Below are 25,087 nucleotides of genomic sequence, written 5' to 3' on the forward strand. Positions count from 1 at the left end.
GAGTGGCCGTGCACATGTGTGTCAGGTGCAGAGGTGAAAAGGTGGGGGGGAGTGTATATCCAGCTGATGTCTTTTAGGATGCACTGCGCATATGTGCCTTGGGTGTTATGTATGCACATGTGGCTAGGAGCTGGCTGTGGGTGCTTGGAGGAGCCACCTTGCTGTGTGTGAGGTTTTGCTCAGGCTTTGCAGCAGGCCTGGGGCAGGCTAGTGTTTGGGATAGGCCATTCACCACAGCCTATGGGTAGGCCATCTGCCAATGGGAGCGTGTGGATCCCACCGCTAGGCCTCTTGGGGTAGGCCTGCTGGTTGCTGCACCGAGGGGAAGCTGGGGTGGTGTGGCAATGCTGGGAACTGCTGGTATGAAGTTGGTGAGGAAGGACTTGAAGAAGGATAATGTAGGGCAGGTGATACTGATCCCTGAGGAGCCCAAGGACATGTGGCACACCTGCAACCTGCTACAGTGGGTGATAGCCTGCAGGCCTCCACCATCTGCAAGGTGCAGACTGAGTTGGCCATGGGCAGCATCTGCACTACCCTCATCCTCTGCATTGAGGCCATTGACTTTGACTCATGGGCCTGCCAGCTGTGGGTCAAGGACACCAATGTCCAGGAGAATGAGTATGTCAAGATGGGGCCCTACCACGCCATCGAACTGGAGCCCAACCCGTAGATCATGGTGGCAAAGCAGCAGCGGGACAGTGTGGTGCTGGAGTGCATTGAGCAGGCCTGCAACCCAGCCTGGAGTGTCTGGTCACTCCCAACGTGACTCTCACCTGTGCTAAGGTGGAGGTGAACATCCCCTGCAAGTGGAAAGGGAGCTGCACTCAGAACAACCTGGCCCTGGAGAGGTTTTATGAGCAGGTGGTGTAAGTCATCTAGTGGTATATCAACTCTTGAGGTGGTGAAGTGTGTACTGATGGCTAGCCTAGGCTTTGTGCGGGAGTAGTTTTGTGACTACATGTTCCAGTAGGTAGTCAAGACTGACAACAAGTTTCTGCTGGAGAACAGGTCCAAGTTCCTACAGGTAAGGAGCTAAACTGTCTCCAGAGTGGGTAAAAAGATGCTTAAGAGCTATCTGTGGTAATAGAAAATAATTATAAGGGTGATGGGGAAATAATTAACTTATTAGAAAAAATAAATTTTTGTCTGACTACAAGAAGTGAATTATTCTCATGCCCCTCAAATTATAAGGTGGTTATGAAGATACAGGGATGGTTATTTCCTAGGATACCTTAATGTGGAGTAGAGAAAGTATCAAATACTTTAAACTTCCTATTAGTACATATTTAATCTTCAATTAAGGGTGAAGTACAACTTGGAAATTAGTTTAACTGTAGTGTTAATCTGCCATACTGTATAGCATGCATGTTTAATAACATCTTTCTAAAGCTTTTTAAAGAAGAAAAAGTAACTGGATGGGGTATAGGTTAATGTTGCTATTAATCTTTAACAATTTAGTACAAAATTATGCAGACCGCAACACTTTTTCCGGTTCCTTAGTCATCTTATTGACTGAGTGAGGATTTTTTGCCTTTCACTGAAATAGGCAAACTCGAAGCCTAAAATAAGTTTTCCTTTTCATAAGGATGCTTATATCACTTGTGCATCATAGCAGGCCTGTAATCTGTGCTTGCAAAAGTGTATGTGTGGGAGGTGTGTCCCAGTACTTAATGGTCACAAAGTTTAGGAGTCAAATGGCACCAAGAAGCTTTCTTTTGTATTTATAGCAGTGATAATAGTAAGTGTAAAAGGTACTTTATGACTTTGTGAGCATGGTAGCCGTGCAGTTGTGCAAGACTTGATGTTTTTGCAGTCTTAAGAGGTCTTCCTCTTCTTGAATGCTTTAAAAGGAAGAGGCTTAAGTCTTAATGTCTTAGTGGTTTCAGGTGACCCTACCATGGGGACTGTCTACAACAGCTTGCATATTTAATGCAGTCATTGAATAAAAGAAACGTCTTTCCTGCACTACTTAAAATACAGTTTAAGGGATTTGGGCTAGGCTTTGGGTTGCAGGAGAGGAGATATTTTAAGAAAAGAATCATGTAGGTTTCAAGGAAGAGATAATATTTATCTTGATAATTATTCAAGAAAGTTATATATAGTGTAAGCTGTTTGTGATTGGCTAATCAAGGAAACGGTCCTTTTTATTAAAAAAAAAAAAAAAAAAAAAACAACAAAACAAACCTTTGACTTTTACTCTAGGTCTGCTCTTCCTTGGGACATAAGTATGCATTAAAGGAAGCCCTTTGTGACCCAGCTGTAACTAGCTGTCTCTCTGACACTAAGGCAGCTGATGAGGTCAAAGCCTTAGATGACTTCTATAAAATGCTGCAGCATGAGCCTGACTGGGCTTTTCATGGCCTAAAACATGTGGAAAAGTCCACATGAAGCCATGGCCTTTGATACCTTGCTGATTAGTGATGAGCTTTCCTGACACCGGTATGTGACTGTATGCACCTGATATGTTAAATTGTTAGATAGCGTACAGGAGAATGTGGGTACAGTGCACACTTTCTCCAGCCTTTGTGTGTCTGGAGAGCAGCTTGGCCAGCTGACAGGGGTGGCCTGTTGCTGAGCTCTCTGACCTGGAAGATGAATCTAGCTCTGAAGAGGATTGATAATGGTGACTTCATGCCTCAGTTTCTTTCCAAGTCATGTTGAAATTACATTAAAGGCCCTAAATACTGTGTGCAGATATGCTGTGACATGTAACTTAAGTTTTTGATAATATTTCTTACAGTATATAGCTCTGCTCAGCACACTAATGTATCTCTGTTCTATGGTAATGATTATTGGTATACTATGAACTGGAGCTGACTGTTTTTGCAAGTTACACCCTGGACTTCCACCAGTACAAGAAACTGATTTGACTCCCCAAAGCTGCTCATTCTGTATGTTAAGGCAGACTGGCAGTTTAGTGTTTTGGAATGTGTATGAAAAAAATAATAAACTAAAAGGGAGAAAATTGTCAGACTGTCTATTTCTGTTTAAATGCTTGAAAAGAGTATTACAAAACAAATGTAAACTTCTTCATGCAAGACCTATCAAAACTATGCTTGATCTTAGGAACTCACCCTTCTTCCTGAGATGTGGTAAAGGAGCGTGATCAACATAATCTGTTAGGGGTTTTTTGGTGTTATGACTCTAACCACTTTAATATTTCTGTGAAACATTTGAAGCAGTCTTTCAGAAACCAGACCCTTTAAATTAACCATTTCCTCCCTAATATGATAGTAGATGCAAGACAAATTGTGAAGCTCAGTGCATCTGTTTCAGTTATCTTTTTGATAATACTGTTATCTTGTGAGATTGTCCTGAAGGCTAACAAGGTATGATGTTGTCACATCCCACTCAGTAAAGAGGGAAGGTAAGTGACTTCAGATTTGTAAATTCTCAACGGTGCAGACTAAGGTGAGATAAATCTCAAGGTCCATATAGAAACATTTATTAGCTTCCCAAGATGATTAGTATAGGTCTTAACAAGTCCACGATAATTGGTTAGGTATATAACAAATTATGGCAAGTGGTGAGGTATGCATTGTGTTACTTAACAACAGGTATAGGACAATTTATGGCAAGTGGTACTTAAGGTCGTTACTTAACAACTCTAACTGTTACTTAACAATTCTAAGAGAAAAGAGAAACTGAGGGATAGAGAAAGGAAAAGACAGAGAAAAAGACAGAGAGAAAGAGATCACCAGTCCTGGTTCCAGTGCCTTTTTCAGGGAATCTTCCCAGGCATGATCTTCTTTCTTGGGAAGAATCTTCCCAGGCACTATCTTCTTCTTTTGTTTCTTCTATTTTTCCCCCTAGGGGCACTTATTTTCCCCTTTTATGTTTGCTGAATTAGCATGGTCCACCCCCCTTGCTGAGGACAGCCTCATCTCAGGTTTAGCATGATTTGGGTGGAGAGACGAGTGCCATAGTCATACATGTTTCTATAATCTTCATTAGCATATGCAGGGGTGTGTGCTTTCATATGCATTTCGCAGATAATGAAGCAAAGGTCACTCATCTGACACAATGGCCTTGAGAACTGAGAACTAGCAAGCTCATCACATGAGTGACAGAACTATCCTGTCTTCACAAGACGGTTCTCCCACACTTTCAGGTGCCAGAAGTGTTAGCCTTATCAGTTCTTTGAAGGCCAGGCCTGCGTTATTTATTTCCTTGCGAGTGTTTGAGGCATTCCATTGAAGGCTTGGAGGGCCTTCTGCCCCTCGTCAGGGAATTTACAGTCCGTCCCTTACAGATGTATGTTGTCATGGACTGTGTTGTGATGAATTGTCATTGGGATTATTTAGCACACAGTTCTGAGAGGATATATGACTAAGTAAGGCTTACACAATCAGGACCCCAATTTCCATGAGGAATCTTATGACAACGAATAGTTTAAATAAGTTCATAATTTGGTATTTGACTACCTGTGTACCTCTTTAAAAATATGCTTAAGCTGTGATATAGAAGTAAAGATTACACGTTTATAAATAGAACTTCAGTTTAAGATAATGACAACTGTAAAAATCAAAATTACTTTTCCAATTATTTGATCTGTTCAAAGTATTGAGAGCCACTATGAGATTTGCTTCTTCGCTGGACAATAAATGTTAGGCTGAGGAAACAGAAACTGCTTTCAGATTCTGACATGTTTGCCAGCTAGAAAGCACCCCGATTCCTGCTATACACAGAGTTAAAGAGCATATGAAATGGGTAGAAGAATCTGACCTTCAATAAATATTATTTATAATTAGCAAATTATTGCTTTAAACAGGCTCATTATGTCTAAACAAAGTCATTGATTTCTTCAAGATAAGCTGGTATATTAGTATTTCCCTTATAAGTAATGCCTATTTGTTGCAATTGTACACTAATGATACTTATACTCAAAATTATAGTATACCAGGTAATTTTTAGTTTAATTCTTAGCAAACTAAGAGAAAAATCAAGCTGTTCCTAGGCTGTAGAATGGTTTGCTATATTATTAGACCAAATTGATTCCATAACTGGAGAAAAGAAATTATGAAGAGTTTTTACTGTGTACTATAATAAGATTACAACGATGGTTCTGCAAGTCTATATTTTGTGCTTGTGGTAGTGTATCACCAAGGAAAAGAAGCAGCTGTTTTGCTGCTTGTGTGTGTGTTTGGGTTTTTTTTTTTTAAGGTGTTTAAGAAAATATGTTTGTGGTGATTATATGAATTATTTGCACTTAGAATTAAAATTCTGCACTGACTTTACAACTTATGAATATTTTTCTTAGCTATTGCTATCATAGCATTAAGTCTCTGAAAGAAATATACATCTACTTCCCCAAAGTATGGAAGGGTGGGAATATTTTTTTTGGTAAGCATTTTTGTAATAAAATAAATATGCAATCACTATGTAGACAAATTCATCCTGTTTCAGGAAACAGCTTAAGGGCTTGGTATTGAAAGTAGGCCATGTTCAGTAATTGCAGGTGCTCGGCCTCGCGAAGTTCCAAGGATGGTAGTATCTTACATTTAAAGGAATTTGAATAGTTGAAAAGTCCATATTGACAAAGATACTTCCCTAACACAGACCTTAATGTCTGTGCATAGATAACACAGAACATGCATGTTATCTGCAGATGAAATGAATAAGTGCTAGAGCCATGGAAAAATATTTTATTTTGGAACTAAACATACATGAACTAAAATCTGTCCATAATATGAAAATTGTTCTCTTACACTATAAAGACTTTACTAATTTCAAACAGTATCTCAGTTTAGTTTCTGATTAGGTTCTGACATAATTTTGTGAACTATTAGCATGATTTCTCTTCCAGTTTTTTGGTTTACAAAATAAATGAGTATACATTGTGGAACTTGTTCATATTTATCATGTTTGGTAGGAAGAAAGCTTTAAAAAGTATTATGAAATGGGTTTGATCCTGAACCCTGTTGTACTGTTAGCTTCAAGGATTCAAATAAATTGATTGATTTATGTCCTAGAGGCTCTCTTGCAAAGTCATACTTTGGAACAGGCCCCAGTTTGTTAGTTATGTCACCTTTGGCATTTAAATCCAGTTGTTACATCAATTTTTTTTTTTTTGGTGGTTGTTTATCAGGTTGTAACGGGTTCTTTTTTGGAGAGATTCCAATGTACAAACCAGAGCCCACACAAACGGGGAAAAAAAAAAAAAAAGGTTAACTCTGCTTTATTGTGAAGCCTTGCTAGAGAAAGAAAAAGCAGTGAATTCAGCTTTATTGCGAAGCCTTGCTAAGCGGTTCCCAAATGCCCCGAAAGTTACTTCAGAGAGTCTTACCAACCCATAGATCATAGTAGCACCGCTGAGCAGCAGGATAATGAGGAGCTACATTGGTACGGCAGAGGGAGGTAGGTACAGCGCTTCAGGGCGTCCCCTGTATCTTCAAAGTGCGCTCATGTCTCTCTCTCTCTGGCCCAAGACAGCCTCCTTATATCCTGCACCAGATTCAGTGGAAAAGTACAGGCTAGAGTCGCTGCATGCGTGGCCAGTGCATGCAGTGAGCCCCACCAGACTCATGATCCAAGCTTTGCTAACAGCAGCTGTCTGATACCTGACTACATTGTTGTACTCCCTTCTTGTTGTCGTCTTCTTTGAGGGCCAGGCTCTCATGGATACGCACATAGTTTTTGCAGCAACAGTACTGGGGTCCTTTTTCTTGGCACATATGCTGGTTTTGGTTCAACTAGTAACTTTACGTCGTGTCTCACTTGGACCATCCTCTATTATCCCTAACACACGGGTGAAGTTTGCAAAGCATAGATCACCACCAGCAAGAGACAAAAATAATCCTAGTTATAAAGCCAAATAAAATATAAATCTTTTATTGATAAAACCACTTTATAAAATTGTAAACTACTTAGCAATATTTGACCTAGGGAATTTCATCTCCCTCCTTCCTGTCTTCACTGTTGTACACTAATTGAGTAAAATGCTGGTAATAAATGATCTTGTGACCACCTGTGTAACAAGAGCCTATAGCTCTTCAGCTTAATTTGATATAACTAGCATGATGGTTTTTAAAGTAATGTAAATGTCTGAATTAATTTTCATTTGCTACTGTTTTTTGAAAGGTTAAGTAGTCCTGAATATAAAACTTACCCTTTGAAAATTTAACTTTGAAGCTGACGACCTTGGCTTACCTTTTTCTGTGAAGGTGTATTATACCTACCTTCTCAGTTGACTGGTTAATAGTTTGAGCCTCTTTTTTTAATTTCTTTCTGGAAGCAGCATTATACATACAGAAAACGTGCTCAGTTATGTAAAGGCAAGGTGGGGATAAAAGGTGGAATCATGTGCACGTGATCCTTTTGAGTCAGACGGATCACTTCACTTTTCTCTGAGATTTTAATCTCTTTGTTGTGGTGGGTTGGTTGTTTGTGGGTTTTTTTTCAAGAAAACAAGCCTGTTTCATAAGGGAATAGATGTCTAGTTTGACAGGAAAAACATGTTCTCAAAATCATAGAATGGTTCGGGTTGGAAGGGACCTTAAAGATCATCTAGTTCCAACCCCCCTGCCATGGGCAGGGACACCTCCCACTAGACCAGGCTGCTCAAAGCCCCATCCAGCCTGGCCTTCAACACTTCCAGGGATGGGGCATCCACAACTTCTCTGGGCAACCTCTGCCTCACCACCCTCACAGTAAAGAATTTCTTCCTGATATGTAATCTAAATTTCCCCTCTTTCAGTTTAAAATCATTACCCCTCATCCTATCGCTCCACTCCCTGATAAAGAGTCCCTCCCCATCCTTCCTGTAGGCCCCCTTCAGGTACTGGAAGGTTGCTATAAGGTCTCCCTGGAGCCTTCTCTTCTCTAGGCTGGACAACCCCAACTCTCTCAGCCTGTCCTCATAGCATAGGTGTTCCAGCCCTCTCATCATCTTCGTGGCCCTCCTCTGGACCCGTTCCAACAGGTCCATGTCCTTCTTGTGTTGAGGACTCCAGAGCTGGACACAGTACTCCAGGTGGGGTCTCACCAGAGCAGAGTAGAGGGGCAGAATCACCTCCCTCGACCTGCTGGCCATGCTTCTCTTGATGCAGCCCAGGATGCGGTTAGCTTTCCGGGCTGCAAGCGCGCACTGACAGCTCATGTTGTGCTGCTTGTCCACTAGCACCCCCAAGTCCTTCTCTTCAGGGCTGCTCTCCATCCATTCTCCGCGCAGCCTGTATTTGTGCCTGGGATTGCCATGACCCAGGTGCAGGACCCTGTACTTGGCCTGGTTGAACTTCATGAGGTTGGCACAGGCCCACCTCTCAAGCCTGTCCAAGTCCCTCTGGATGGCATCCCTTCCCTCCAGCGTGTCGACCATGCCACACAGCCTGGTGTCATTGGCAAACTTGCTGAGGGTGCACTCAATCCCACTGTCCATGTCACCAACAAAGATGTTAAACAGCACCGGTCCTAGTACTGCCCCCTGAGGAATGCCACTCGTCACTGGTTTTCATGTGGACATTGAGCCATTGATTGCAACCCTCTGAGTGCAGCCATCTAGACAACTCCTTATCCACCAAGTGGTCCATCCATCAAATCCATGCCTTTCCAATTTAGACACCAGGATGTCATGCAGGACAGTGTCAAATGCTTTGCATAAGTCCAGGTAGATGATGTTGGTTGCTCTCCCCTTATCTACCAATGCTGCGGCACCATCATAGAAGGCCACCAAATTTGTCAGGCACAATTTGCCTTTGCTGGAGCCATGTTGGCTGTCACCAATCACCTCCTTATTTTCCATGTGCCTTAGCAGAGTTTCCAGGAGGATCTGCTCCATGATCTTGCCAGGAACAGAGGTGAGACTGACCGGTCTGTAGTTCCCCGGGTCTTCCTTTTTTCCCTTTTTGAAAATGGGGGTTATGTTTTCCAGTCAGTGGGAACTTCACCAGACTGCCACAACTTTTCAAATATAATGTAAATGTTTATGCTGTTCTATCTGAATCCACATTTGTGCAGTGTGTGGTCTATTTCTTCTATAAAAGATCTAATATAGTAATTCTTAAAATGTGAAACTGCGATTAGAAGATCTACAATTAGGAGTCATTGTTTATAACCTCAAATCGGAATTCTTTCAGGATATATTAATTAAAAAAAAAAAAGGGGGAATGACTTCAGAAAACTGCTTATCTCTGTCCTTTTTAGATACAGTAAAACTTCTGACTCTTTTTTTTTCTTTTTTCTTTTCCCCTTGCTATGTGATATACCAGTTGCTTTTATTGATTTTGGGGTAGGGGTGTGTGTTTTGTGTGGGGTTTTTTTTGTCGGTGTTTAGTTGTGGGTTTTTTAAGATACAGTTAAAATGTTTCTTTTGGAATGAAGTTCTTAAAATGCAGAGCTAGGTGCAGCTGAGGTGGTTTAGGCTGTTGACTATTAAAGTAATCTGGTTAGATAGCTGCACTCAAGGTCTATATACAAGCATTTATTAGGTTAGTAACCAGGTCTTAACTAGGTCCACAATAATTAGTTAGGTATCTAACAAATTATGGCTAGCAGTAAGGTATGCATTGTGTTAATTAGCAACAGATATACAACAAACTATGGCAAGTGGTACTTAATAACAGGTATACAATGAATTATAGCAAGTGGTATTGTATGCCTTGTGTTACTTCTTTTACAAAAGTAGTATGGAAGTGCTTTGTGAAACAAACACCTTAATGTGTTGCGTTGGCAATCAGTGTGTTAAGCTCAGGAAAAATTTCTAGTCATACAGTAAAATAAAATAAAATCAGTAGAAGCTGATTGAAACAAACCTTCCAGAGTTTTTGAAGGGGAGCTTACTGAGAAGAAACAGTAAGAGAAAGACAGGAAAAAAAAATAATCATGTTAAAAGGTTTATTTTCTTTTAAGTGTTTCAAGTTATGTTTCAGCTAAAGCATTATTTTTTAAGATAACCAGACTAATAAGTCAGTCTAATGGCATGTTTTTAGACTTTTGCTCTTGAAAGCCTCATAAATCAGTTATTAAAAATCTATTAATAGATAGTCAAGCATTGTGATCTTGGTAAACAACGGATTTATGATTGCTTAAGCAATTGCAAACCACTGCATTTGTTTTATCCAAGTCTACTTGCATGGTCATGTGCTATTTCTGTTATGAGACAAAAGTCCTATTAAGCATTCAGAAAGAACAAAATTAATGTTGACAATTAATGTTGACAACTGTAAGTCTAACCTAAATAGGTTATAAGGATTTATAATAGTTGGGGGAGGGGGGCTCAAATTGAGAGAGAGTGTATTAAAATTGTTACTGGAAAATGTTTAGGGCTTTAGACAGTAGTATTTTGATGAATGTTCTCACTTTTACTTCTAGAACACTTGTTTTAAAACTACTTTGTTCTCTAGCTTAAACACTTTTATTTTGACATAAGAACTGGCAAGAAATAAATGTATGTTTGAGAGCAGAAAGTTCTTACTGCTGGCAAAATGAGAAGTTGGGACAGCCTTACAGTCAGAATAATCACAGCAAAAGGTTGTTTTAATATGGAATTTGTTTATGCTGAAAAATATGATGGTAGTTACCAGCAATAGATAGGAATCAATTCATCAATCCTGTACCCTATGCTCTGAACAGAAGCAGAGTGCTTGCTGTTATTTTAGTGGAGTATTGTGTTGCCCAGTTTATATCAGCCCAATTCTTAGTACATATGCTTGTGCCACATCTCAACAGATACACCAGATAGCACTGCAATACTGACCTCATGTCAGGATGGAGTGAACAGACAGGGATTAGCTGTCTGAGCTAACAATGCAAAAATGCTTAGATAAGGTATGTGATATGGATTTAGTGAGCAATTTCCTCTCGGTCTCTGTCAGTTTGATGTCCTCCATGAGCTTTAAAGATTTATTAAAAAACAGGTTTTGAGCATTTTATTTGTAAACAGGCATCAGACTCAAGTCATTGATCGTTAAATGTGTTTCCTTTAGAAAGCATGCTTCCTCCAACGATTCTGAAGTGAGCTGCTGTGAGTTGGTCCTCTGTTTATCTCAGCACAGCTTAGAAAAGTCTGTGCTAGACAAAGGCAACTGCAGTATCCAAAGAGCTATAGACCAAAGAAGAATGAAGGGAGGCAAAAAAAAAAAAAGTGCAGCATCAGCACTGCTCTGCTGCCTCATCGCTGGGCTGGAAGGAAAAGCTGAAAGTGATCCATTGTCACTCCCTGCTGCTGAAACTGTAGTTAAGGTGCTACTTGCGTAAAGCTGATGATAAATCTATGACACAAAATCACAGAATGATAGGGATTGGAAGGGACCTCTAGAGATCATCTAGTCCAACCCCCCTGCCAGAGCAGGTTCACCTAGAGCAGGTTGCACAGAAATGTGTCCAGGTGGGTTTTGATTCATCAACTAGAAACCCAAGGAGTGATCAGCAAGACTCACTCACCCTTTAACAGCCTTATATGGCCAGTGCAGAAGTGCCAGTAGTACTGGCAGCTAACAGTAGACTATTGTGGCCTGAATGAAGTCACACCACCACTGAGTGCTGCTGTGCCAGACATGCTAGAACTCCAATATGAACTGGAGTCCAAGGCAGACAAGTGGTATGCTACAATTGACATTGCTAATGCATTCTTCTCTATTCCTTTAGCAGCAGAGTGCAGGCCACAGTTTGCTTTCACCTGGAGAGGCATCCAGTACACCTGGAATGGACTGCCCCAGGGGTGGAAACACAGCCCTACTATTTGCCATGGACTGATCCAGACTGCACTGGAGAAGGGTGGAGCTCCAGAACACCTGCAGTACAGTGAGGACATCATTGTGTGAGGTAATACAGCACAAGAAGTTTTCAAGAAAGGTAAGAAAATAATCAAGATTCTTCTGAAAGCAAGTTTTGCTGTAAAAAGAGGTAAGGTCAAGGGACCTGCATGAGACATCCAGTTCTTGGGAATTAAGTGGCAAGATGGGCATCGCCAGATCCCAATGGATGTGATCAACAAAATAACAGCTATGTCCCCACCTACTAACAAAAAGGAAACACAAGCCTTCTTAGGGGTTGTGGGTTTCTGGAGACTGCATATTCCAGGTTATAGTCAGATTGTGAAACCTCTCTATGAAGTGACTCAAAAGAAAAATGAGTTTATGTGGGGTCCTGGGCAATAACAGACCTTTGAGCAAATGAAACAAGAGATTGCGCATGCAGTAGCACTTGGACCAGTCCGAACAGGATGGGACATTAAAAATGTGCTCTACACTGCAGCTGGGGACAATGGCCCTACCTGGAGCCTCTGGCAGAAAGCACATGGGGAGACTCGAGGTCGACCCCTAGGATTCTGGAGTTGAGGCTATAAAGGCTCCGAGGCCAACTATACTCCAACTGAGAAAGAAATCTTGGCAGCATATGAAGGAGTTAGAGCTGCTTCAGAGGTAATTGGTACTGAAGCACAGCTCCTCCTGGTGCCCCGATTACCAGTGCTGGGCTGGATGTTCAAGGGTGAAGTTCCTTCTGCTCATCGTGCCACTGATGCTACCTGTAGTAAAAGTGGGTTGCCTTAATCACGCAGTGGGCTCAAATAGGAAACCCCAATAGTCCAGGGATCGTAGAAGTGATCACAAACTGGCCTGAAGGCAAAGACTTCACAATGCCACTAGAGGAGGTGGTGACTCCTGCTGAGGAAGCCCCACCATATAATGAACACTCAATGAGAAACAGTATGCTCTGTTCACTGATGGGTCTTGTCGTATTGTAGGAAAGCATCGAAGGTGGAAAGCTGCTGTGTGGAGTCCTACACGATGAGTTGCAGAAGCTGCTGAAGGACAAGGTGAAATGAATGAATTTACAGAGGTAAAAGCCATCCAGCTGGCCTTAGACATTGCTGAATGGGAAAAGTGGCCAATACTCTATCTCTGTACTGACTCATGAATGGTGGCCAGTGCTCTGTGGGAGTGGTTAAAGCAGTGGAAGCAGAGCAACTGGCAGTGCAGAGGTAAACTCATAACTCTCTTTATCTCTCTTCTTCCTCTCCTTAGAGCGAGACATGGGGGAGAGCATCTGTCATCTTGTTGTTGGCCAACCTGGCCCAAACTGCGACACTAAGAAATAATAGAAATATGAGAGATTATTTTAAAGCTTTTTAAATTGGAGCTATATTTCTTAGACGTTGTCGTGGTTTAGCCTCAGATGGCAACAAGGAACCACGTGCCGCTCGCTCGGGCCTTCCCAATACAGGAAGAATTAGAAGGAAAAAGGCAAGACTCTTGGGTTGAGACAAAGGCAGTTTAACAGAACAGCAAAGGGAACAAGAAAACAACAACAATAACACGGGCAGAGGAATATACAAACACGATTATGGAACTGCAGCTCCCTGCCACTCACCTACAGGACCCCAGGACCCCCCAGCCTGCTCCAAGCAGCGACTTCCTGCCCCCTCCCCCGGCAGCTCAGGGTGGGCATGGCTCACATGGCATGGAATACCAGGGAAAATTAACCCTATCCCGCTGGAACCAGGACAGACGCTTTTAGGTATTTTGTTAGTATATCATTTTGCTTGATCAAATATTACTGTTTTCTGATTATTGTTACTAAATGTTTTTTCCAGTTTATATATTCCTATCTTCTTACTTTCTGGAAGATTTTGTTTCCTTACTTTTAAAACGAATTAATTTGAGGAGAATTTAATCTCTCTAAAGACCAAAGTTTAGCCTACTTAAGCTCATTGAGTGCTTTGAGGCTCATTGAGTGCTTTGAGGTTCATTGAACAGGAGCTCTTTTGTTAAGTCCCTGTTTACTAGGAAGAATACATTTGCAGTGGAAAAATAGTTGTTCAAACAGAAATTGAAAACTTAGTCTTCAATATGTGCGTTGTACGTCGAAAAAAGTAAGAAAAATCTTTGTCTTTTATTAGCAGAATCAAATCTGTTAGTTACACCTATTAAATATAATGGATTTATAGTAAGTTTAATCAACTGTTTTGGTAGTCTATGAGAATGGAAGAATGATATGATAATAAGATCTAACATGACTGAATTTCTGGACATCTGTGTACTCAAAATCAAGATTTCACACCATAGATCAACCCCTTGAGGTTGATCAACCCCTGATCAAATTGTAGAAATGTTTTCTGTTTATATCATAGTCAGCTCTTGAGATGACTAATGCTGGTCATCATGTCCTTTCGGTATTTTGGTACTTTAAGCATATTGCACCTCTTTAAGTATCAACAAGTGCTGTTGCAGTCCTTGAATTCTGCTTTAATTTTCTGCACAAGATGCAGTAACAAATTTCTACTTCTTGAATATTATTACTTTTTATTTAACATAAACTTATTATAAATTTTTAGGATATTTGTGCCTTGATATATTTGCCTTATTTTCAATTTTTTAGATAGACTTGGCTGTATTATAAAAAATATCTATTTGAAACAAAAAAATGTGGAAAATTATTTTAATCCACACCATAAGAGACGAGCTAGGTAATTTTACTGCTCCCAAAAGGCTTCTTGGCTTTCTGATCTTTGCTAGGAACTGTGCTAAAATTTCTATATAAGATACCTGTGATACGAGGCAAGAAATTATGCCCCCCCCCTCCACGTGTGGAAGTCCCGGAAATCACATAATCTGGCTGCAAGTGAAGTCAGAATGGAAACTGTAAATGGGATATTAGCTTTATGTCAAAACATAGCAAGGCTGAGTTGTTCCGATAGGTTGATAAGGCTGGAGCTAGAAGATGCTGACTAAATCTATTTCTGTTGATTCTTTAGGCATGGTTTCCTGTCTCTCCCAAAGCATTTCAGGAGCTATTTGAGATTCGCAACTGTGTCAATGGATGCATTATTGTGGCAGGGGAGAACAGCAGATTAATTCTGTCCCACCCATCTTTCTGGTGACAGTCTATCTTATTGGATGTGTGCAATGTGGAAAAGAGGAATTAACCACATACAGTGTAGCTGAAGTAACTTCTTTGCATAACATGGAGGTCACAGGAACCTTGATTCTTGAAATTCTGTATCTGAATGTGTTTAAACTCTCAATCTAAATAGCTTCCTACTAGTGTAATAGTACATTGGATTTTCTTTCTTGGTTTTCTTGTTTTCTTTTTGTTTCTGGCATTTAAAAAACTGCAAAGGAAAATTGAGAGAGAGTTGAAAAATCAAATCCAACAAAAACCCACGCTTGACACCCAGTGGACTTTTACACATAATCTTTTTCATATGCCTCTGTGTCTCATGGCATGGACTTCTGGTTTTGACAGCAATTTTATGTTTTATCCAATCCATAGGCAGGCACAAATGTGTGTGGTTTTTTTTGTTGTGTTTTTTTTTTTTTTTCCACAAAATATCCTTTGTTGGATACTTGACAGTTTGAAATTCAATGGAAAGTTAGACTGGGGGATGTTATCTAAGCAGCATTCAGAGCTGCACATACTAACAGTACCAGCATTGTCCTCTGCCTTAAACTGTGAGAGTCCTGTTTTAGCTCATTAAAGAGCATCTTTTACTGCATGAAAATATTTTTTATCAGCAAATGCACAACTTAAGAGTTTTATGTTTAAAAAGAACCATAATTTTTTTCAGACTTAGCAAAGCGGCTACATCTTGTGAAACATAGAATCATAGAATTGTCTAGGTTGGAAGGGACCTTTCATATCATCGAGTCCAATCCTCAACCTAACTCTGATAAAACCACCACTAAACCATGTCCCTAAGCACTATGTCTACCCGTCTTTTAAATACCTCCAAGGATGGTGCCTCAACCACTTCCCTGGGTAGCCTGTTCCAATGCTTAATAACCCTTTCAGTGAAGAAATTTTTCCTAATATCCATCCTAAACCTCCCCTGGCATAACTTGAGGCCATTTCCTCTTGTCCTATCACTTGTTGCTTGGGAGAAGAGGCTGACCCCCACCTCTTTACAACCTCCTTTCAGGTAGTTGTAGAGAGCAATAAGGTCTCCCCTCAGCCGCCTTTTCTCCAGGCTAAACAACCCCAGTTCCCTCAGCTGCTCCTCATAAGACTTGTTCTCCAGACCCCTCACCAGCTTTGTTGCCCTTCTCTGGACTTGCTTCAGAATCTCGATGTCTTTCTTGAAGTGAGGGCCCCAAAACTGGACACAGTACTCGAGGTGGGGCCTCACCAGTGCTGAGTACAGTAGGACAATCACTTCCCATGTCTTGCTTGCCACACTGTTCCTGATACAGGCCAGGATGCTATTGGCCTTCTTGGCCATGATGGCCTACGTTTGTGTGTCAAACATTTTGTGTTTGAGATCATGTCTCCTTCCTATGACTGGCCATAAATCCCAACAACTGGCAAAGGCATCATATTCCAGGGAGCAACCTCTGTGGTTTAGTTCAGTATTATTTAATTGTCCAGATGCCTGAAATTCATGCAGCCATGGTTTGCTATGTCTCAGTTTCGTTCACACAGTTTGAGGTTTGCCCCAGCACTCAGCTGGTAGCAAATTGTGATCGCTTCCTGGACAAGCCTCAGAACAGATTTCATAGTTCCTCGCTACTGCTCGATACCATATCTTGCTCTCAATATGCATAATATAGTTACCTTACTTGTGGTGCTTATGGTGTCAAAATAGTCCTTGAGTATTGCTTTTAAGTAGGGGAAAAGGCAGATCTTTCTCTTCCCTGGTGATCTCTCAGGTGTACCTTGACAGCAAAGTAGCCCATCAGAATTTAATAACTAGCATATGACTACCTGAAAATACTGAAACTAGTACTAAATTATCTGATACCTTTTTTATTCATAGTCACTTAAGAGAAACAGGAAGATTTTCATGTAACTTTCTGGGAAGGGTTATAGTTCCCAAGCCCTTCCCTGAGGCTTATGAATCTTGGACAGCTGAGATTTTCCTATGTTGTTTCTTTTACAAAGGTTCATACAAACATCAAGTGTTACATTAAAGTTCTACCAGGAGCCTATGAATTTTTAGTTGCTTGAATAAAAGGCCAGAGTTAAATGGATGGCATTTTATTGTTCGCTTAGCTCAAGTGGAAAATGACTTAACCATATTAATTAAACATTTCAAACATATTTATCATGAGCCTGAGGTCAAATCTGGACAGTTTTAGCGCAGAAATATTTCTTGGACAAGTTCTGAGACATGATTTTAAAACGGAAACTCTCATACTTAATGGTAGTATTTAACAAGGATCTTAATTTCTGTATTTATTATGAAAATCTATGGCAAACTATATTCACTGAATATTCTAGTTAATTATGTTATCCTTTACTATCATACGAATATTTTCATTACACTATTCAGATACTTTTTCAGATTGAAACTCATTTACTTTAAAAATTAATTTTTTCTGTTTAATAGCAACAACAGACCATCAGGCAGCTTCATTTGAAATGGAAATGTCTCAAGCTGGTTTCAGTGCTCATTATTCTCAGGTAAACAAACTGTTTGAAAATAGAAGTTCTCTTATGAAGTAGATTTTTTTCTTGGTGATGGCATAAATTTGGAATGAGTACTTCAGAATTCTTTACACAGTCCTGTTTGCTGTTGGAGGTTTTGGAGTTTCCTGCAATCCAGTTAGCTTTTTGTAAAATGTATATAAAGAATGATTATAAACAATGAAAGCTTAAGAGAATAAATACCTTCTTCACACAAACTCTAAACTTAATGCTCCCATAGCATAAGAGAATATTCTATAATATTTTAAGAAAGATGGAGAAAGATTTTATATTTTTTTAATTTTATTTTTTTTTTACCAGGGTCTGTAGTGACAGGACAAGGGACAATGGTTTTAAACTGAAAGAGGGTAGGTTTAGAATGGATATAAGGAAGAAATTTTTTATGATGAAGGTGATGAGACACTGGAACAGATTGCCCAGAGTAGTTGTGGATGCCCCAGCCCTGGAAGTGTTCAAAGTCAGGTTGGATGGGGCTTTGAGCAATCTGATCTAGTGCAAGATGTCCCTATCCATGGCAGGGGGGTTGGACTAGATGATCTTTGAAGGTCCCTTCCAACTCAAACTGTTCTGTGAACTATAAAACTGTTCTCTATAAATATATAAATTGATATTGTATTGGTGAAATTGAGATAGAAGATATATATAAAGGATATTTCTGTAATGGATATGATCTGCATTATTAGTTACACAACATATTCTTAGTTCTGTTAGTACATTGGATACCTCAGTTCTCAAGGGGTAAATATTTATTAAACTGGGATGCAAAAATCCCTGGGAATTTGTATTAGCAGAAAATCACTCCCCACATATTTTATTTATTTATTGAAAATCAGAAAGTATCCATTGTGATGATCTGCTCAGCATACACAAATAAAATTAAAATTTAACATGAGATCAAAAGAACTGGGAATAGATAAGCTTTAAAGATAAAAAAAAAAAAAAAGGTAGTGACGGTGGAAAAGAACAAAATAGGAGAGTAATTGAACCGAGCAAACACTGAGCAATCCAAGACATACATAGGAAAACCTTCAACATGGCTTTGTATACAGCTCAGCATATCACTGGTAAAACCGAGAATAAAAGACCTTCAATATGATTTAATATAAATTCTTTATTGCAGAAATATTCTCCATTCTTTTTTACCCTCTTCACTACATTATACACTATGCTTCAGATGGTGTATCATACCTTAGAAATTAGTATTATCCTGATAGGGAGCCTGAGGAATACTTATAAGATTATCTATTTGGTAGAGCATATTCTTGAAGTTCACAAAGAAAGAACTGACCTGCTGTCATCAGAACCTCTATTCAGAAGTGGGTCTTCAGTCCTTGATGCATTGACAAAATCTGGTGTCTGTCTTATCTGGAAGACTACGTTCTTGCCTTTAGGCAAGAAAGGTCAGCTGTGGGAAAGTAATGGAAGATCAGCGAGGAGGACTGTAAACACGCTCATGTCAAAAGTATTGCAAAACAGAGTGATATGTCTGTACATATTCTCTTCTTCAGTCTTAAATAACATGACTCAGGAAATATATTTATCTCTACCGATGTTTCTCAAGGAACTATACTTTTAGCAAAGGGTGATTGTTTGCTTTACAGAAGTCAGCTGTAGATAGTGGTTGTTTGAAATAACTAATACATGATTTCCTGTTTTGAGTTTGTGGTCAAAATGTAGTAACTGTGTGAGTTATTTAGTCTTCTGATAGTAACTCTTGTATTTTCTATTCTATGGGCAAAGATACAAAATTCATTGAAATTTTTTACATGTAGTGAACTTTGCCTGCAAACCTGCAGTTGCGATTTTAATGTTATCACTATGATGTTATTGTTATTACTATTATAGTTAAACTACTGTGATGTGCTGTTTTATACTGATTTAATCCCTGTTAATCTCTCTTCCAAAACTGGTTTTGGGACCCGAAAGAGAGTGATACCAACAATGAGCTCTCTCTGACCATCAAAGCTAGAGAAACACTTAGAATTTAAGCTTAGATTTTTAAGATGACAAAGATCAGCACATCTCTCCTTATGATAATCTCTTATAACAGGGATCCTTTAAAGATTGCCACTTTACTATAAAATGACTCATACTAAATAACTGGTGAGGCATATTTTGTGTGTAGAGCAGATAAAACTCATTCTGTCTGGGCACACAGGAAGGGAGGGAAAATGTGAGGGATGTTGTTTAACCCATGAGCAACTCTGTGAACCGGCCTCACCTGGGAACCTTGGGCAGTAACTGCACAGTGCAACCAGGTTGTGATTTCTTCCACTGCTGCCATTTTTGGAGGATTGTCAGTAGCCCTAAGGTGTTTCTTAGCTGGGCTGTAGTTTATTCCTGGGATCACACCATTGTCTCCATCCTTCCACTTCCAAGCTATGGGAGAAGGAGCTATCTACTCAGTTATTAGGGGTCTCTGGCCCTTTTCCTGCAGCTTCTGTAGTGGACATTCTCACAGATGTCCACCTACAGCTCTTGATCAGATAGAAATCAGGTCCTTTATGAATGAGGAGTGGGTCCCCATGCCCTGAAAACTCATAATATTTAGGACCTTGTCCCCAGCCCACACTACTGGATCCCCCCAAAAATGGCGTGGATTGGCATACCCTTATTCCTAGGCATGCAAGTGCCCAAGGAAAGAAATTAATACCATAACCACAGCAAAGTGAAGTTTGTGTTGAGTGTCATGATTTATTAATGCAGTAATATCTTGCATGTTTGTATTTCTAAGTTTTCCTGTTTGGACAACTGTTCTGACTGTTTGGACTGAAATGTTTCTGGCATGATAATAAAATGACTCCAAAATGTAGGTTTTCTAATGCAGTAGATAATGTGATTTTTGTTCCAGTGTTTCAAACATTAAGTTGCAGATAGACACTAGAATACAAACAGTATTAGCAATTATAGTCAGTGTAATTTTAATGTACCTCAGCAAGCTGTTGATGTGTTTGCTGTGCCATAAACTTAATTTATGCCTTAAGGTAAAGGAGGATAATGTACCTCTGAATCATATTTCTTGCCTTCCTTCAGCTAAAACATTCCCATTAGTAATGCTGCAACTTTTAAGCCAAACAGTGAATGAGTCATTAATCTCTGCCCACAATATTATAACACCTGTAAAGAGTGCAAGACAGGCTTTACACGTGTAGATGGGTACTGTAGGGAGACAGCTGGTTTTTTTCTTGCATGTTACATTGTATTTTCTTCTGTCGAGGGAGTTAGCACAGATGAAGAGCCTTTTTCACTGGGATAAAAATTCTTCTTTAATTGCTTCTGTGATAATATTAATCTTTCTGTTAACAGGTGTTCTTCATAACTGCTGCGAAGCCTACAATGTTGGGGTCCTAGAAGCAAAAGTATTTTCTGGCTCATCAAGAGAACAGTTTGGATATATAGTTCAACAGTTTAAAATGAACAAGGCAAATGGTAAGCAGTTTGAACACTTTCTATATGTCCAGTTAAAAGGTTAAGGAAGAAATATTGCAACTTGTTTTTATTTTACAATTCCAAATTTCATTTAAATGCATCCAGTTAATTCATCTTTATATTAGAGTTATCTTTTTACTAGTAAATAGTGACTTTATTAAAACAGAAGTGAAAATACGCTAAAGATCTATGCATGTGAAGGTTCAGAGTTTTTCCCTTCACACAATGCGGTCTGAGGTCTATCTTTCTGTTAAACTTTTACTTTCATCTCCAATACACCAGTTTCCTCAGATTCACAATTTCTTGTAGAATTTTAATGCCGATTTCAGTCCCTCCTGTAGCAGTAGCATCTCTGTTATGCATTCCATACATGGGGGATATTTTTCCATTTTAACACTGCTGAGATTGAAACAAATGATTAGGGCTGGGAAGTTCTAATTATTAATATTAAAATTAAGTGAACTTAAATTGATATCACTTTGTATATGATATAGTAGGGACAAGGGACGGCATATTTGGATGTATATCATAACACAATTCTTGCAAAGGCTTTGTGTCTGCTGCATTTCTTCAGCCATAGTTTGATGTGAAATCCACTGTTGACACAACACTGGGCTTGATGAGTAATTAGTAAAATATTTTTTCTAGTAATGTTGATTTAAAAAAGAACTTTAAAATATTAACCCACAGTAAGCCCATTTAATGAAAAACACATTGTTTTCTCTTCTGCAGCCTCAGCAATCACAAAACTTAAGGTGTCTTTCATGGCAGGGACTATGTGTCTATAAATAGTTTAGTGATACTCAACTACTTCAGGTGGCTACTTGTGTATATATGGTTTTAAGTCAAGAGCGGAAAGTCACACAAGTTATATATATTATCATAAGCTGAGACAATATTTTAGATGCATCATTCTCCATAGATTGAAACAGTGTCAGAACCAAAATAGCCACAAATTGGCATGTTTGTTTAAGTGATGATGGACAGATAGTAAGTAGCTGAATTTTTTTCATTAAAAAGAAAGTAAGATGTCAAAATCTGAAATCCATGGAAATGCATATGAAAATGTATTTTACAGTTAAAGTTTGGAAAAGCCCATACAAAAAAATTGAGCTAGCTGAGACATTTATGCATAGCCCTGCACAGAGCCACTGTGCAGTTGCAATTAGTTGCATATGCAAAGATGTAAGACTACCTAGATGCTAATGCATCTCTGGTGTTACTGTGTTTACCACCAGTGACCAGGAGGCAAAGTAAGAGGAGAGCACAGCTGTATTGTCTGAACTAAAAGCTCAGCATTTCCTCTCCCTCTGTTGGGTAGGCACTTCCCCCTGCTCCTCACCTGATGCTGTGGCAGCTTCTCACTGTGTTACTGCATGCTTTATATGTTTAGTCACCCATAGATCAGAGCTCCCTTTTTTAAAAAACTTCTGTGTAAAACTATTGAAGGAGAATAAGTCAATTGGCTGCTTTGGCTCATACATGGTATTGTCTAGAGAAATTGTCATGCATTTTATCCTTCTTGTAATTTTTTTCTGTAAGCTTACAACAGGAGCACTAGGATCCAGACTCATCCAAGCTATTTATGTTTTATATTTCCCTGTTTTATTATTACTTCTGATATTAAAAACTCCTCCACTACCACTTTCTTTGATAATATATGGTGGAGTTTGGGAAAGAAAGTAACTTTGGAACTTCCCATCTTCTCCCAATTATATGAATATTATGAATCTGGGAAACTTTTCTATAGATAAGAACTTCATAATTTGTTCATTCACTGCACGATGTCTGACCACAGCCCCAAAAGTCAGGGGAATTTTATCAACTCTAGTTTGAGTAACCATGACTTGATAGAGACTCTTCAGTGAAAAAAAGCTCTCTTCAGTCTTCCTCTCAAGAAATCATTAGACATGCTTTATAAAAAAAAAAAAAAAAAGGTCACTCATAGTTTACTCTCTTGTTCTCTTAAATTTTAGGCTATTTTCTTTTTCTTGGGACAGTAGCACTTTTTCTTGTGTGCGTTATTTAAAAACAAACACAACAAAAACACTCAAGTGTTCAGTAGAGTTGGTTTCTCCTCTAAGCGATGCAAAGGCTGCAGCCCGTGTGCAGAACACAGGATGACATGGCTGAATTAGGAGTGAGATACACAGACTGAGCCTTGCATAAGGTCAGGATGCTGCTTTCTGTCAGAAGGGAGCATTTGTCACCGCATGCTTTTATGACGAGACCATCATTGTGCAGAAGTGGCCTTCTATAATGGAGTGACTATATCAGCAGACAAGGGAAGAGCTATGGATGTCATCTCTCTAGACTTCTGCAAGGCCTTTGACATGGTCCCCCACAACATCCTTCCTTCTGAATTAGAGAGATGGATCTGACGGATGGACTTTTTGGTATATAAGGAATTGGCTGGATGGTCGTATCAAGAGAGTAGTGGTCAACGGCTCGATGTCTGGTTGGAGACCAGTGACAAGTGGTGTCCCTCAGAAGTCCCTATTGGGACCAGTACTGTTCAATATCTTCTTCAGTGACATGGACAGCAGGATCGAGTGCACCCTCATCAAGTTTCCAGATGACACCAAGCTGAGTGGTGCAGTTGATGCACCTGAGAGACGGGATGCCATCCAAAGGGACCTGGACAGGTTCAATTGGGCTCATGTGACCCTCATAAGGTTCAACAAGGCTGTCGTGGTTTGGGCCAGGTTGGCCAATGACAAGACAACAGATGCTCTCCCCCACCTCTCAATGGCAAGGGAGAGGAAGAAGAGAGCTAGATTGATGAGTTCAGAAAAAACTAAACTACTTTAATGAAATATTAATAATAAAAAACGAAATAATGTAATAGATACAATATATACAAATATATATACAAAACCATATCATGCTCCCAGGGAGATGTCACCAGAAGGCACTGAGGAAAGTTCCAGACTAGACTCAGTGACAAATGGGAACTGGATTCCAGAGCACACAGATGGGGATCAAAGGTAGACAAACTGACAAAGCCCTCCTCAGGCATCAGTCATTGAAGAAAGAGAGCCATTGAAGAACCCTGACATCTTGATCCCTCAGCTTTTATACTGAGTGTGGCAGATGGGATGGAATACCTTAGTGGTCAGTTTTGGATCACCTGACCTGTCTGCTCCTCCCCACAGGTGCAACCCCTCCATGGGGTAAACAACCAAGTCAGCTGACCCTGGTTGCCACAGCAAAAAGTATAAGCAAGAGCCTCTCTCACTGAACAGAAAGTTGGCTCTGCTCTACCCCAAACCAGGACAAAGGCCAAGTGCAGGGTCCTGCACCTGGGTCAGGGCAACCCCCACTATCAGTACAGGCTGGAGGATGAAGGGATTGAGAGCAGCTCTGCTGAGAAGGACTTGGGGGTTACTGGTGGATGAAAAGCTGGACATGAGCTGGCAATGTGCGCTTGTAGCACAGAAAGCCAACTGTATCCTGGGCCGCATTAAAAGAAGCGTGGCCAGCAGGTTGAGGGAGGTGATTCTGCCCCTCTGCTCTCGTGAGACCCCACCTGGAGTACTGCATCCAGCTCTGGAGTCTTCAGTACAGAAAAGATATGGACCTGTTGGAGTGGGTCCAGAGGAGGGCCACGAAGATGATGAGAGGGCTGGAGCACCTCTCCTATGAGGACAGGCTGAGAGAGTTGGGGTTGTTCAGCCTAGAGAAGAGAAGGCTCCCGGGAGACCTTATTGCTACCTTTCAGTACTTAAAGGGGGCTTAAAAGAAAGATGACGACAGACTTTTTAGCAGGGCCTGTTGCGATAGGACGAGGGGTAATGGTTTTAAACTAAAAGAGTGTAGATTCAGACTAGATATAAAGATGATGGTGGTGAAACACTGGAACAGGTTGCCCAGAGAGGTGGTAGATGCCCCATCCCTGGAAACGTTCAAGGTCAGGTTGTATGGGGCTCTGAGCAACCTGATCTAGTTGAAGATGTTCCTGCTTACTGCAGGGAGGTTGGACTAGATGACCTTTAAAGGTCCCTTCCAACCCAAAGCATTCCATGATTCTATGACCTACAGTTTGCTTTTTTTTCCTTCTTGGAGAAGCAGCATTGGGTTCTGTCTTCTAGGCCTTTGAAGTTTGTCAGTCAAAACTCTCTTGCCATAGCTCGCTCTAATTTTTGAACTTTTGAGTCTTTTGTTCAAAGGATCAAAAGTTAGATGGTGAGAACTGTTTTAGAGTGTGCAGAGAAGCATCTATGAGAGTGGAGAGTTTTCTGGTCTTCGTATCTATTCTTTGCTTCCCCTAATATAGGGAAAAGGACTAGATGAT

The 25,087-nt window shown here is 40.1% G+C and overlaps 2 pseudogenes; both read left to right on the forward strand.

The window, feature by feature from the left end:
* Window positions 1-362: 362 nt before the first annotated feature.
* On the forward strand, window positions 363-2,621 carry LOC128902073 (protein pelota homolog; annotated as a pseudogene).
* A 17,973-nt stretch (window positions 2,622-20,594) lies between these two features.
* LOC128901895 (integrin alpha-2-like) overlaps window positions 20,595-25,087 on the forward strand; it is a 76,264-nt pseudogene continuing 71,771 nt past the window's right edge.

This window comes from Rissa tridactyla, chromosome W (assembly GCF_028500815.1).
Source record: "Rissa tridactyla isolate bRisTri1 chromosome W, bRisTri1.patW.cur.20221130, whole genome shotgun sequence".
Classification (NCBI taxonomy): domain Eukaryota; kingdom Metazoa; phylum Chordata; class Aves; order Charadriiformes; family Laridae; genus Rissa; species Rissa tridactyla.